A 14,890-nucleotide genomic window follows, 5' to 3' on the forward strand; every position below is an offset into this window, starting at 1 on the left:
AATAGGTTCTCCCTCTTCCTCCCATTCCCAAGTTACGCTTTTTCTTTCTGGGGAAAACTACAAATCCACACACTGAGCAATTAGAATGATTAATTTCAATACGAGAACCCTAGGGTATAGTTCTGATCAAGTCTGCTTACTTCATCCTTAGGGTTGCTGCAAGGATAACATGAGATAATGACTTAGACATTAGCCTAAGCATTTTTGAGGCAGGGTGGGATTCAAATGGAACATGTAAACACATACCAACATCTTGTAAAGAAGAATGATGTATTAATGGCATTTCATGGCTTTAATGTCCCTGAATCACCTAAGAAGTCCACCAGCTTTTAACTACAACATTGGAATCATGAGTTTTCCTGTAGGCATTTAGTTTACCATAATAAATGGTGGACCTATGGAGTATGCTGTTCTCTGATTCAGAATGAGAATCATGGTTTTACAACAAAGCAAATCTGGTGTAGACTTACAATTACCACATGTTTTGAATACAAAATATTTGTGGTCTTATTCAGGAAACTCCTCTATCCTTTACTTTACTCCCTGTTCTACGTGGATGGTTCACTTTGTTTTGTTCTTGGCTGCAATGTTTCTGCTACCTGCTTATAATTCCAGTTAGGTCAGAATTTGCAATACTTTTCTCCTTTCATAGCCATTTCACTGTCCCCAAGAGCTACTTAGCTTTGTTCTTCCCTCCATTGATTTGATTGTTTGCTTTTCAGGTTGTCATGTCAACCTCAAAGCTTGAAATCATGGCCAGAGAAATGTTCTTGAGAAACAAGTTTTATAGTAACTGCACTCTTTAGACAGAACTTTTGAGCTTTGCAAAATGAAAGGCACTCTAGCCCAGATCATTCAGCTGCTGCTTGCTTTTTGCTTCTTCAAGAAACATGACGACGACTCTTGAATCATTAAAAAGGAGGAAAAGTAAGATAAACAAAAACGATAATGGTGAATTGAGATTGATTAAAAAAAAGTGATCAGTTTTATAGTGCTGAATGTAGAAGTAGTCCATCATTTCTGACCAATCAGAATTTCCATTGTTAAGTGATGCAGTCATTAAGTGATTCATCATGTGGCCACACTTGATTTTATAATTTATTTTTTTTTGCTGTTAATGTTAAGTAGATCAAATGGTTGTTAAGTGATTCTGGCTTTCTCCATTGACTTTTCTTGTTGGAAGCTGACTGGGAAGGTCACAGAGGGTGATCTCTTGATCTAGGAATATTGCAACCATCATAAATACATGCTGATTGCCAAGTGCTCGAATTTTGATCAGGTGACTATTGGGATGCTGTGAAGGTCATAAGTGTGAGAATTGGTTACAAGTAACTTCAGTGTTGTTGTAACTTTGAATGATCGCTAAATAAATGATTGTAAGTCAAGGACTACCTTTATAGAATTTGATATCTCCCTACCAACCCATTACCTGTACTGAAACAATAAAAGAATCAGTGTGAGGTTTGAGCAATTTCATATCAATAAATTCATATCAATAAGAACATAGCAATAAGTAATTTCACAGCAACATCCAGGCACTTAAAAACTTGCTAAGTTGGGTCAAAGAATGGTCTTGACCACTGACAAAGTAATCTTCCTTACTCTCCATATCAACTGAACAATTGTTATAAGAAAGTAAGAAAATAGGTTACTTACCTGAGGCAAAGACAAAAGGCCTGATATCCTCCATATATTTGAATAATATGCCCACAACCCCTTTTTTCTAGATACAGTATGTTGGTTGAGGCAGATGGGAGTTGAAGTTCAAACCATCTGAAGGTCACAAAGCAGCCTACATGAAGGTGATGACTCCAGTGTTAACTTGAAGACATTAAGATGGATGAAAACTGTGGTCTGATGCATCTGGAAGCTACTGGGTTGGGGGACTTTCTGGATAGGAAAATAATGAGGATAGTATCAAAGCAGCAGTGCAAATGGTAATTTCCATTTATAAATTGAGATAAAAGTTCCTTTTAAAAAAAGCAAAAATTGGGAGAAGACTTAAAGATTCTTAATAAAGTTTTAGATTAGAAATTAATCACTTTCTTTTTACCTTTTTATGCTTGTCATTCAGGATATACTATATATACACATTGCATATCCAAATTTCCCAAGAGATCATTCAAAAAACAAAATCAAAACAGGAAATTAAAAAAGTAAACTTTGATCTTTTGCCTCCACACCAAACCAAGAGCTTTTTGTAGTCATCAAAAAAAAAAGTATGTCTTGCAACATCACCAATATCCACCAGAAATAACAAGTCCTATTATTCCCATGGGATTGAAATTTCAAGGATCTTCAGACCAGTTGTATTTGCAAACTTGTGGTCATTGCAATGACGTTACAGTCAGCTGTAGTCGCATGATCATGGCTTCTGATACTCCTTCCCACCTTTTCATAACCAAAGTTCATGGGAGACCGGCAGGAAGACAGAAGTTACTTCTTTTCCCACTATTTTTTCCCCACCTGTAGTCATTCTGTTTATCTCTTTAGGTAAATAAATATTGACAAATGATGTTTGTGAGTTGTAGATTGTCTAGTTTAATTTAAAACCTTTCACTGCATTGCATTGGATTCTATCAAGAAATTCCTTGCGTAGATATAATGGACAACTAAAAAGGATTGATAGATGTCATCCCTTCATTCAATACGAGTCAGGTGACAGGACTTCTCAGTGGTGGTTTCTATTCTTTGCAACACATTACCCCAGAAATGAGGGGTGGTGAAATTTTGAGGACTATGGAAGAGTTAGAACCAGAACCAGTGAAAGAGCTCAAGTTTCATTATCTGGAAATGAAAAAAGCATGTCCCCATCTTATGAATTAGTTGGCATGTCAAATACTTGGAATTAGGAAAACAAATTCCTGTAGTTAGAAAGACAGATCCTGGATGTGTGAGGATGTTGGTTGGAGAGATAAACTTTAAGGTGACAGCAAATGCATGATTGTTTTGTAAGGTAATTAGACCAGCAATAGCTAAGATTATAAAACACCTGAAGCAAAATATTCTAACGTAACCTCTAACATAAATAGAAGACCCCTGTAGCCTTGTATCAGATGTTTCATCAACCTTGTTTGCAAGAATCAGGTGAGCGGTTAGAGGAATGAGTGTATGAATAAAGATGAAGGCAATTCTGTGCACTTTATAGTTGCTCCTCTGATTAGCGCATAAGGAAAAATATAGAAAGGAACCCCACTGAATGGGGTTGTGGGTTACTCTTTATAAAATCCCATATTCTGCACCAAAACTATAACAATTAGCTTCTTCAAGATGCTCTATCAGTGTCACTTGTGAATAAATGAGCAATACCAGTGGGGATAGCTTGAGTGTGCTCAGAGAAGAAACATGTACTTGTCTATAAGGACATAAAAGATATGGCTAGACAAAATTGTAAAGGAAAATTGTGCAATAGCCCTCTCCCAGCTTTTGTTTAGAAAACCAGTTAAAACCATGTTATTTCAATACTCATTCTGTCCATGTTTACCATGCCCAGTGCCTCTTGTATATTTAATTTTTGTATTTGGTGGACCTTGTTTTATGGTGTATGTCAGTTGTGTCATTTACAAATATAAAGCCATCATAAAAGATGATTATTTTGCATATTAAACATTAAACTAAAATTTTAAAAGTGTTGAGAATATAAATGAGAGATAGTTTAGTCTAGTCCCGGACACTGCGTTCTAATTTCACAGGTGTGAAAGCTAGCTGGTCACTTTGGTCTAGTCCCTCTCTCTCAGCCCAACTTGTTGTGGGGAAAATGGGAGGACGAAGAAATATTAGTTTGCTGCTTTCAATTATTAATAAAAATAATAAGGCATAAAAAGATAAAATAGAAAAAATGGATCAAGTATACAGAAAGTATTTGTTTATTCTAAACAATAGAATTTCTCTACATAGTTATTTATTTTTGTTTTTCTATGCATTCAAAATAGTTTTGCCTTTTAAAAGGTTCAAAACTTTTTTTCTTCAGCATTTTTAAATCTTTGAGATATTGACTTAGGTTCAACTACCTGATTATGTGCTGTGAAAGGAAAGCAAAGCTTTTCTCCAACACACACACACACACACACAGAGAGAGAGAGAGAGAGAGAGAGAGAGAGAGAGAGAGAGAGAGAGAGAGATATGAGGGGTGATATATTCCAGGCACTTCTGAAGACAAACAAAAGAATTTACTGCAATTTTCAAATAAGATACAGAGAAAGAAGTATAAAATTGAATTTAGGTTCTGTCGGATTTTTTTAAATTGCCTTTCTCTGAAGTTGTGGAGCAGTGGATTTAAATGTCTATCAGAGCATTTAAACTGTGTCTCCATCTAATCTTGTGTGGCACATCTGTAAACAAGTACAATTACTGTAATATAGAATAAGACTGTAGCCATTTCCTTCCAGAGGAAGCAGAATAAAACACCTCTAGATTTGTGTCCTAATGCTTAGCAAAGCGTTATAACATTGCTATTGAAAAATGGCATGAAAACAACATAATGCTATTGACATTAATGTGGAACACTGGAGCAATAAATATAGTTATTATTATTATTAATATATACTTTTATTATTACACACAAAGAGAAATACAAGTCATTCTGTATCCTTGGTGTGATTCTTTCAAGATTTGACAGAGCTAGTGTTTATTGCTGTGCTTCTTGTCTGGATAACCTTGAAAACTAAAACAGGAGGTTATGACTAAACATCATGACTAAAATAGGGGGTCATGAACAAGTGGAATTGTTGTGGTTATGAAACTTTCCATCCTTTCCCTGCAATAAAGTGATCCATCCCCATCATGAATCTGAAAGTTCAAAAGAATAAATCTCTGGTCCTGGTGACTGACTCAGATTGAATACTGCAGAATTCTTTCAGACTGAACCACAAAGGAGGTATTTTCTCCACCTTATTGAACTATGCAAAATTAAATGCATGAATTAAATGTAGTTCAATGTATAAGAAACACTGCCCGAAGACAGGTTAAAAACATTTGAATAGAATAGAGCTGGAAGGGACCTTGAAGTTCTTCTAGTCAAGCCCCATGCTCAAGCAGGAGAACCTATACCATCTCAGACAAGTGACTGTCTAGTCTCTTCTTAAAAATCTCCAGTGAGGAAGCACCCACGATTTCTGGAGGCAAGCTGTTCCACTGGTTAATTCCAGATTGCTTCTCTCTTTGATCAGTTTTCAACCATTGTTTCTTGTCCTGCCCTCTGCTGCTTTGGAGAATAATGTGACCCACTCTTCTTTGTGGCAGCCCCTCAAATACTGGAACACTGCTATCATGTCTCCCCTATTTCTTCTTTTCTTTAGACTAGCCAAACCCAAGTCCTGCAGCCATTTTTCATATGTTTTAGTCTCCAGGCCTTGGATCTTCTTAGTTGCTCTTCTCTGAACTTTTTCCAAACTCTCAACCTCTTTTTTGTGATACGGTGACCAAAATTGGCTGCAGTATTCCAGGTGTGGTCTTACTAGGGTTTTATAATTTATTTCTGAAAACATAGTAAGCAACTTAAGGAAGGAAGGAAGGAAGGAAGGAAGGAAGGAGCTAAAACTCATTTTCACTATGAAAAATCTGAGTTACAGTTCATAAGATTTTTAATCCTATCTGTCACATTTTATCACAGTAAATATATGTATCAGCTTATCAGTGCAAGTATCTCTCTGTGTTATACTGAATATTTGTTTTGGACAGGAAAAGACAAATGTTTATAGGTAATTTTCACTGTCTGATTGACAGTTCCTATAATAGTCTTCCCAATCCACAACTGTCTATTCTGTCCCTAGATATGTAGGATGATGAAGTTTATGAGCCTACTGACATCCTGAAATTGGCACAGATTTGAAATTCTCACTCTTAGATGACAATTCCAAACATCTGCTGAAATGGATTCTAGTCCATAAAAGCTGTACTTTAATAAATGTTGGATTTTAAGTTACTTCCATTCTCTTACTGCATATGAAAAGATTTTTTTCTAAAAAAATATTGCATTAATATTCAGGGCAGAAAGCAAAATTATTTCTAGAATATATGCTAGCAGAAATTAAACAGAAAAAAATGATTGAGAACTTTGTGAATGTCTCTTTTTTGTTCCTGTTGCCAATTATAACAGATTTCTACAAAAACATTGTATACTGCCAGCAATGTAAAGGCTCTAATCTATGCACATCTTTTCTACCACACTGTGAAAAGTATTTGAAAAATGTTCAGGTCAAGTCTCATTTTTTTATTTGACCTTAGCAGGATATACCAAGCTCATTTTTATTTAAGCAGATAGTTTAAAAAATAAAACCAAAAGAAGATAAATATTTAGCTGTTTTTTTTTAAAAAAAAAAAGATAAAAGACAGTACTTCTCCCTCTTCAATGTCACTTCTAAGGCTTCCATTTATTTTTAGAATTGTTCAAGCATTTTAATTAGTAGTATTTTAAGCACTGATATTTTCGATCTATCCACATTACTGTTTGCATTATTGTAATTAATGTACATACCTTTCTTATTGTTTTGCTTTTAATTTGCACCAGGTTTTTGAAACAGAGTAAACTGCTTTACATAAATTAAAAAAAAACTGACCAATGCTAATTCTAGTAAAACAAAACTGTAAAAATGCTACTGTAAAATGAAACTATTTCTTTGGTGTAGAAAAACTGAGAGTGACTTATAACAAGGATACCCAATGGGTTTCCATGGCTGAAGGTAGACATAGACATGAGTCCCTCTGATTGAAGTCCAGCATATTAACTACTATGCTCTCCTTCATCTGTCTTTATGGTAAAAAATGTCACCTAAGTTAGCATTTTTCTCCATTAATCAATGCTTGGCATGAATATATCTGAAGTCTTAAATGTCCATCTTGGGAAAGTTACTATAACAGTGGTTTCCTTTAGAACTGCATCTATTTATTCTTTAATATCAGAATACAGATATTCCTCAACTTACAATCATAATTGTGATTGGTATCTCAGTCATTGAGTAAAGCAATCATTAAATGAGATGCCACTTGACTGCATCAATCAATGTCCTCAATCCCAACACTCCACATGGAATTGAAATCTTCCTAGCCCTTTTACTGTCAAACATTCCTGGAATCCACCAAGGATTTCAGCTCACTTCCATGCATGGAAGGAAAATCCTTTTTGAGACTGCAGGAATTTAGCTGAAATTTTTAGGTTTTTAACTCCATCCTTGCAATCAATCAAAAGTTTCCCTTCCTCTTATTACATGGGGGTGAAATCATGGAGTTGCCGGTTAGGGTTTCAGCTTCTTCCTAAAGGATTTCTGTTCCACTCCATCCCCGTTGCTTGCCCCACCCCTGCCAGCTATTCTGCTGAAATTTCAATGGAAACTGACAGAGAAAGTTGCAAATGATAATCCCATAATCACCTGGCTCTTGGCAACTCATCAGGATGTTATCTGGTTTTTAACATAATATTAAAGCAGAGTTTAGCTTTGACTGTAATTTCTCAAGACATGTAGACCAGAAACTTATAAAGAAGGAAGCCAGCTTTAAACCCCAATTCAAATCCTGATTTGCAAAGATTTAATCATCCTTGCTAGTTTTGACTTCATTTACCAAGATACTTGGGGAACACACACAAACATTTTGAAGCTGATGTGGTTAATTGGCTTGAAATCACAGAGTCACTGTACTGGCTTTGGGAACTTGGTTGAATCCTAAGTGCTTGTTACTCTTTACATTCTTTCAGAGAATCCCTGTCTTTCTAATCCAACCACTGCGATGCTGTTCTTAATTACAAAAGCTGAAGCCAATTTCGCTCATACATACAAAGACTGTTTCAGTAAAAGAAGGAAACAGCTGCATTTCTCCTCTTTCTCCACCCAACTTCTAATGGAACACACAGTGTCTAGGGGGAGGAGGGTGACATGAGGAATTAGCCAGCAGAGTTCACAGGGCTGAATTCCAAATGGCATTCAAGCACCACAAAAAGGAATAGGAGAAGGCAGGCCCTTTGCTTACATTTACTGTGACCCAAACTTCCTCTTTGACCTTAACGTTGAAAAGAAGGGCAGCAGCTGTGGTATGTCAGTGTGCTGTCAGACGGTGTACTTTCCAGACCCAAGCAAGCCCACCTTCTAAGAAGGTGTACATTTTGTATGAAAATTCAGTATATCACCAGTGTAAAATGGTTGGGTATGCCTGCAGCAGTATGAAGCCAAAATGTGGGTAAGATCCTTGCAAAATGATCTGGCTCCTTGCAAAAAACAGCTGTGAATTCAAAGGATCTTTAACTGCTTTGAAGTCCACATGTAACGTGGATAGACAGGATCACACTTTTGCATGAATGCTATGAATTCTGTTTTCAAGAGAGCTGATGAGTGAGTGGCAATCTGTCACTTCAGGAGCACATATATATGGAAATATCTTGGTGACTAAAAAGAGGGCTTGTTTCAAAAAGATATGCATTGAAGAACTGTTACTAACCACTTGAATTAGCAGTCTCATTATGTATTATTTCTTATTAAAAAGATAGAAGAAGTGGGAAATTATAAATATAATTCTTTTTTTCTCTGGGTTAGATGGGAGAAATAAAAATTGGTAAGAGATTAAAAAAAATGTGTAAGGGGTTTTAATAAGTAGGAATAGGAATTACCCTGTCTTGTTTATCTCATGATGACAGAAATGAAGCTTTTCTATGACAAATCTAGTATTTGGTTTTACTGTCTTTACATAAATAATTCTTTAAGCTTTGTGCCAGGATAGTTCTTTTGCACATACTGTATATACAATGAAACCCACAAACAGAGTGCTGCAAAACAGAGATTCACAACCAAAACTATGGGAAGAAAAAAAAAAATCATTCCAAAACTTTATTTTTAAGATCAATGGCATTTAGCACAGCTAATGAGTGACTGGTTTAACCATTTTGGAGCTTGTGGGAGTATTTTGGAAAGTCATACCGAACAACCTGTAGATTATTCTTTTGGAGTGATTTCCTCATTTGACTATAGTAGTCTTTTTTTTTTGAGGTGGGGGTTGATGAAGTTTAAGCTGTTCTTAACACTCAGAACAGGCTTTGCTTTCTTTTCTTTCTTTCGTTGTTCATCCTTTCTTCTCTTCTCTTTACCACATCCAACTCTGTTCCTCTGTTTCTTCCTCCAGTTCCAGTTCCATCCAATATANAAATAAATATATATAAAAATATATATATATATATATATATATATATATATATATATATATATATATATATATATATATATATATATATATATATATATATATATATATATATATATGAATGCTTTTTTCTTTTAGAGCACCCTGTTGGCCCAAATATGGGAAAGAGAAGTCTTGCCTACTCTTTCATTAGGAGAGACATCTTAAATTCAGAATCATTTTCCTTTCCAATAAATATGGGAATTAAAAGCAGACCCTTTTTTGCCTATTTTATATTTGAAAGATAAAACTCTGAACTCAGACATTGCTGAACAAAGCAGAAGAATGATATAAGATGGCTGGCTTCAAGCAATACAGGAAGTTTAAGAAATTGGAATTTGGGGAGAAAAGATACAAGGGGCTTGGTCAGGATACAGGCAAATTCAAAAGTATGTCAAGATAATTTGGAACAGATTGGCTCTGCACCCAAAGCAGAGCAAAAGCTATAATTCACCTGTTTTCAATTCAAAACTCTTTGCAAAGGTTCAGAGCTCTGACGTGCTGAAAAACAAAGTGCCATTATGACTGAACTGGCATACAAGGAAGAGGAATAGATTAATTGACAGATCTTTTCTCTTCTGATAGGATCAGTCATCTCAACCAGAATTATCATTGCATTAAAACATTTTGAATGGGTGGTGATATCAAGGTGAAAATTTCCCTTAGACCCTAATTGGGCAAAACTGTACTAACCAGAAAGACTGAGGAAGCCCAAGAAAAGAATGAGACTCTCCCAAATTGTGAGTGCAATTTCTGTGGTTTGGGAAATGCGTTAGAAGTGGTCTGGAACAGGGCTTTTCAACTTTTTCACCCATTGTACCACTTTTAGGATAAGGCAACATCCGAGTACCACCAGTCGCCCAGCAAGGTGTCAAAAACTTGATTCCCCCCCCACAAAAAAAGAAAAAAAAAGATAAAGTACAGGTAGTCCTCGACTTACAACAATTTGCTTAGTGACTGTTCGAAGTTGCAATGGCACTGAAAAAAGTGACTTATGACCATTTTTCACACTTATGACTGTTGCAGCATCCCCAGGATGATGTGATTTACATTCGGATGCTTGGCAACTGATTCATACTTATGACATTCACAGTGTCCCGGGTCATGTAATCACCTTTTGCAACTTTTTGACAAGCGAAGTCAATGGCCCGGGGGGTGGCCAGCTCATCACTCAGGTTGAGGGGTGCCTTTGGGGGGTAATCCGTGGGTCTCTGGTGGAGGGGGGTGGGACTGGGGGGGTGCCTTCCTTCCATCCCTCTCTCCCATTGTCCCTTCCTTCCTTCCTTCTTTCCTTCCTTCCTTCCTTCCTTCCCTTCCTCTTTGTCCCTTCCTCCTTCCCTTCCTCCCTTCCATTGTCCCTCTCTCCCTCTCATTGTCTTTCCCTCCCTCCCTCCTTCCCTCCCTCCTTCCATCACTCAGTTTTAATTTCTTCGATGATGGTTCCTTTGCTGAATCACTTTCCTTTTGCACTGTAATAATTAAGGTGAGCAATGATTAAATCTCTTGATACAGGAACAGTTGCAAAAACTGCATGCCAAGATTCTGCTGCAAGAAATCTCAGCCTTTGTGTAAGAACTACAATCTCCCATAAAAGACACCCCAAAAGCTGTTACCATTATGAGTGGGCTGGAGGGAAACCAAACTCTTCAATAGGCATGTTACTGTTTATACTCTGAAGGGCAAATATGCTGCTTGCTAAGTGAAGCCCCAGGATCAGTGTATGTGTGTGTGTGTGTGTGTGTGTGTGTCTGTGAGAAAGGGAGAGGAAAAATGTATATGAATATGCATATGTATTTGTGCATATATTCATATTTATAGTGCTATTCCAAGTTCATATTACCCAGATTGCATATTTAAATTTCATCTTGTTGTATATCTGTAGTATGAATAAGTCTTTTAACATGTTCTGATTTGATATTGGATTTTAGCCAAAATGTTTGTCTGAAAGTACTTTTTTAACTATCCTGAATTTGTCACTTTAGTTTTGGATATTCTGAGTATTTGAATGCCAATTCTTTTGTTCTGGTTAATGACTGCAATAAAGTTAAGATGATGATAATGATAATGCAACCCAGAAGGGTGCAGTAAAGTTGAGAAATATTGAAAAGAATAACACTTTGATTCAACTGATATAGGAGAGTATTTATAACTCAGGGTTGACATGAGGGATCCTTGGTGCTCTCTGAGCTTGGTTGTTTTCTTGCAGATGTTTCATTACCCAAATTAGGTAACATCAGCAGTGCTAGTAGGGAATGGGGTTTGCTGTTAATTTATATTCTAGTAATGGGTTGCCCTGTCAGTATAGGGAGGAGTGATCTTAGAGTTTTTTTGTTTCTTTGCAACAAAGCTTAGAGAGCGCTAAGGACCCCTCCCTTTGATTCAAATTGGCAGAAATTTGCTATGAAAAGTAAGGTAATTAAAATTTGGGGGCCAAGTATCTTGATGTTTAACATATTACAACTGACAGGAAGAAATAAGAAACTCTGGAGAAATCAAATAGATCGAGATTAAGAGAGATTATAACTGTTTGAAAACTGTAGCTAATCAAGGAAATTACAATTAAGCAGATTCAAACAAGGGAGTAGATTGTCCCAAGCAGCAGAGAAACAAAATTCAGAAGACACGGAAAGGTGTCAATGTTGATAGACAGATAGAAAGCAAGCAGAAAGCAAGCAAGTGAGCTGGGCAGGAGCACAAGATCTGCATTTCTGCGCACGCGCCGATTTGCTTTGATCCCGTTTCCACTTCATTCCAGCTGGGTCCGTGAATGCCAGATCTAACCCCAGGGTGGTTCGAAAGACCAGCAGGCTGGCTGGGAGTTTTGGGGTGGAGACATGTGAGCCTTCCTCTGTCTTCTTGAATCTGGCATTCATGGACCCGGCTGGAGTGAAGGGGAAGCAGGATCAAAGCCCTTCTTTCGACCACAAAGAATGCAGCCAGGCAGGATTCGCCTGTGGGTTGTGCTGGCTCTTCCTCGGAGCTGGCTGCAGCAATGAATGAGCCACTTCCCCGCTCGCTGCTTTTCTCCGGCTGAGGCCACGCGCAATGCACCAGAGGGAGTCTGGCAGCTGCGGCTCTTTCCCCATCCCCATATGCTCTTCCGCTGCCTGCGCTCTCCTCCCCCTGTGGAAGAACAGTGGCTGTGCTGGGCTCCCGGCTGCTCTGAGTGTGACCGCTGCTCCTTTTCAGAGGAAGCAGCCAAGGAGAGGCAGCGGGCAGGAACCGCAGCAGCCGCCATCTGGCTCAGTAACAGTGGCAGTGGCAGCAGCGGCGGCCAAACTCCAATTGCCTCCTCTGGGCTCTTTTATGCCCTCCCCGCTCCCATCCGGTGAAGGTCGGTCAGGACCCCTGCAAGCGAGCGAGAATGGGCAGGGGCGCGAATCGGCGTGTGCTCAGAAATGCCGATCTCATGCTCCTGCCCAGTTCACTTGCTTGCTTTCTGCTTGCTTTCTATCTATCTATCAACAACTTTTGACACCTTTCTGTGTCTTTTGAATTTTGTTTCTGCAAGCAAGTGAAAAGAGCAGGAGCACCAGGTTGGCATTTCTGAGCACACGCCGATTCCCGCTCCTGCTCATCTCGTTTGCAGAAACAAACTTCACAAGACACGGAAAGGCATCAAAAGCTGTTGATAGATAGAAAGCAAGCGGAAAGCAATTGAGATGGGCAGGAGCACGAGATCGGTGTTTCTGAGCACACGCCATTCGCGTCCCTGCCCATTCTCGCTCGCTTGCCGGCGCCCACAATCTGCCCAGCCTCCCCTCTGCCTGCTTTGTGCAGCTTCTCCTGGGCCTCCTGCACCTGCCATTAACCCTCCCGCCACCATGCAGGGTAAGGTTGGCGTCCCCACCCCCGCCCAGATGCCCTCACCTCCCCCAAGCATTTTTTTACTCACTTGCTTTCAGCTGCACTCCCTTTCTCCTTTTGCTTCTCTGCCTTAGCCATGTGTTTGTGGGTAAAAAAGAAAAAAAAGTTCCATGAGACTTTCTAACTTCTCATGAGAAGTTAGAAAGTCTCATGGAACTTTTTTTTTTGTCTCACAAACACATGAAGGCTGAGAAGGACAGGAGAAAGGGAATGCTGCTGAAAGCAGGTGAGTAAAAAAATGCTTGGGGGAGGTGAGGGCATCTGGGGGGGGGCAGGGGTGGACCCAGGCAATGCGTCGCACAGCTCCAGTGGAATCTTCACTGAAGACTGCGTGAGGCTGCCTGCTACCCCCAAGGCCGCCGCCAATCAGCTGGAGCTCCGCGCTTTGATCCTGGGCTCTCAGTAGGATCCAGGCAACATGCAGTTCCAGCTGACTTTCTCACAAGCCTGTGTGGCGCTGCTGTCGCTTCACCTCATCCACTTTTACACTTTTTTTTACATTTTTTTTTACATTTTTTTTAACATTTTTTTTTACATTTTTTTTCAACCCGTCCTACACGTACCACCAGCCAGGTGCTCACGTCCCACTGGAGGTATGCATACCACCGGTTGAAAAGCCCTGGTCTGGAATACACCACTCTCCTCCTCCAAATGAGATGTCTATTGATCATGTGGAGTCAGTAAATACAATACAAGGCATCACTGTGCAACAATCATCTTTCTTAAAGAGAGGAAATACAACAAAATTATTTGAATTTTTTTATCATTGAATTATCATTTTGCTCTAATCTAAGAGCTACATTAAGGTAAAGGCCCTGAGATAGTATGATTGTAATTGAAATCTATTGCAAATCTGTCTAAATCATGCCACATAGATGTCAAATAATCATAAGCATTCAAAGGCTTGATACATTGGCTTCAAAGCTTTCTAAAGTTTTCAGTTCATTACTTACCTCAATCTATTCATTTCACAGAGAATAGAGAATATCCATTTGAAATTTCCAAACTAAACATATAATACATGTTTCTACAAAATTCCAACTGGTATCATTCAAGTTCAAAGTATGAAGGAAATCATTTCTTTTTATCTCTGACAAAGTTTTCAACAAAGTCTAGACTTGTTTTATTGGGAACTATGGAAGTTGCCTTTAGCAATAATTTTCCCAACTCTGTATAAGAACGTCTTTCTTCACTAGAAACATGTTTGCTTATATTTGTTCAATAATATCCCTAAAGTATTCTAAAGCAGGGCTTTTCAACCAGTGGTACAGGTACCACCTGTGGTACATTGGCACCTGGCAGGTGGTACGTGACCATCCTAGAAAAGTGTTAGCGGGGGAGGGGAATGAGCTGAACCGGTGGCAGCACCGCACAAGCTTGAGCGAGAGATGGCTGGAGCTGCAGGGCTGTCAGGGCTCAGCAGAAGCACCAGGATCAGTGCTGCTTTCCAGCTGATCGGCACTTCTTCGTGGCTGTCAGGGCTCAGTGGAAGCACCAGTATCAGCGCCAGGCTCCAGCTGGAGCTCAGCGTTGATTCTGGTGCTTCTGCTGAGCCCAGAAGAAGCACCGATCAGCTGGAATATTGCAGCATCTCCAGGGTCTTGTGATTTACATTCAGATGCTTAGCAACTGATTCATATTTATGACGGTCACAGTGTCCCAGGATCTGTGTCCCTCCTGGCTGGTACTGGCGGCTCGGGAGGGGACACGAGCCTGGCTCCAGGGAATTATAAACGCTTCTTTGCGGGAGGGTGCCTTCCCCGCAGCCCTAAAGGAGGCGGTGGTGAGGCCCCTCCTTAAGAAGCCCTCCCTGGATCCAGATGTGTTGGCAAATTATCGTCCAGTCTCCAACCTACGCTTT

This window comes from Protobothrops mucrosquamatus, unplaced genomic scaffold (assembly GCF_001527695.2).
Source record: "Protobothrops mucrosquamatus isolate PMUCROS unplaced genomic scaffold, P.Mucros_1.0 scaffold12, whole genome shotgun sequence".
NCBI classification, from domain to species: Eukaryota; Metazoa; Chordata; class Lepidosauria; order Squamata; family Viperidae; genus Protobothrops; species Protobothrops mucrosquamatus.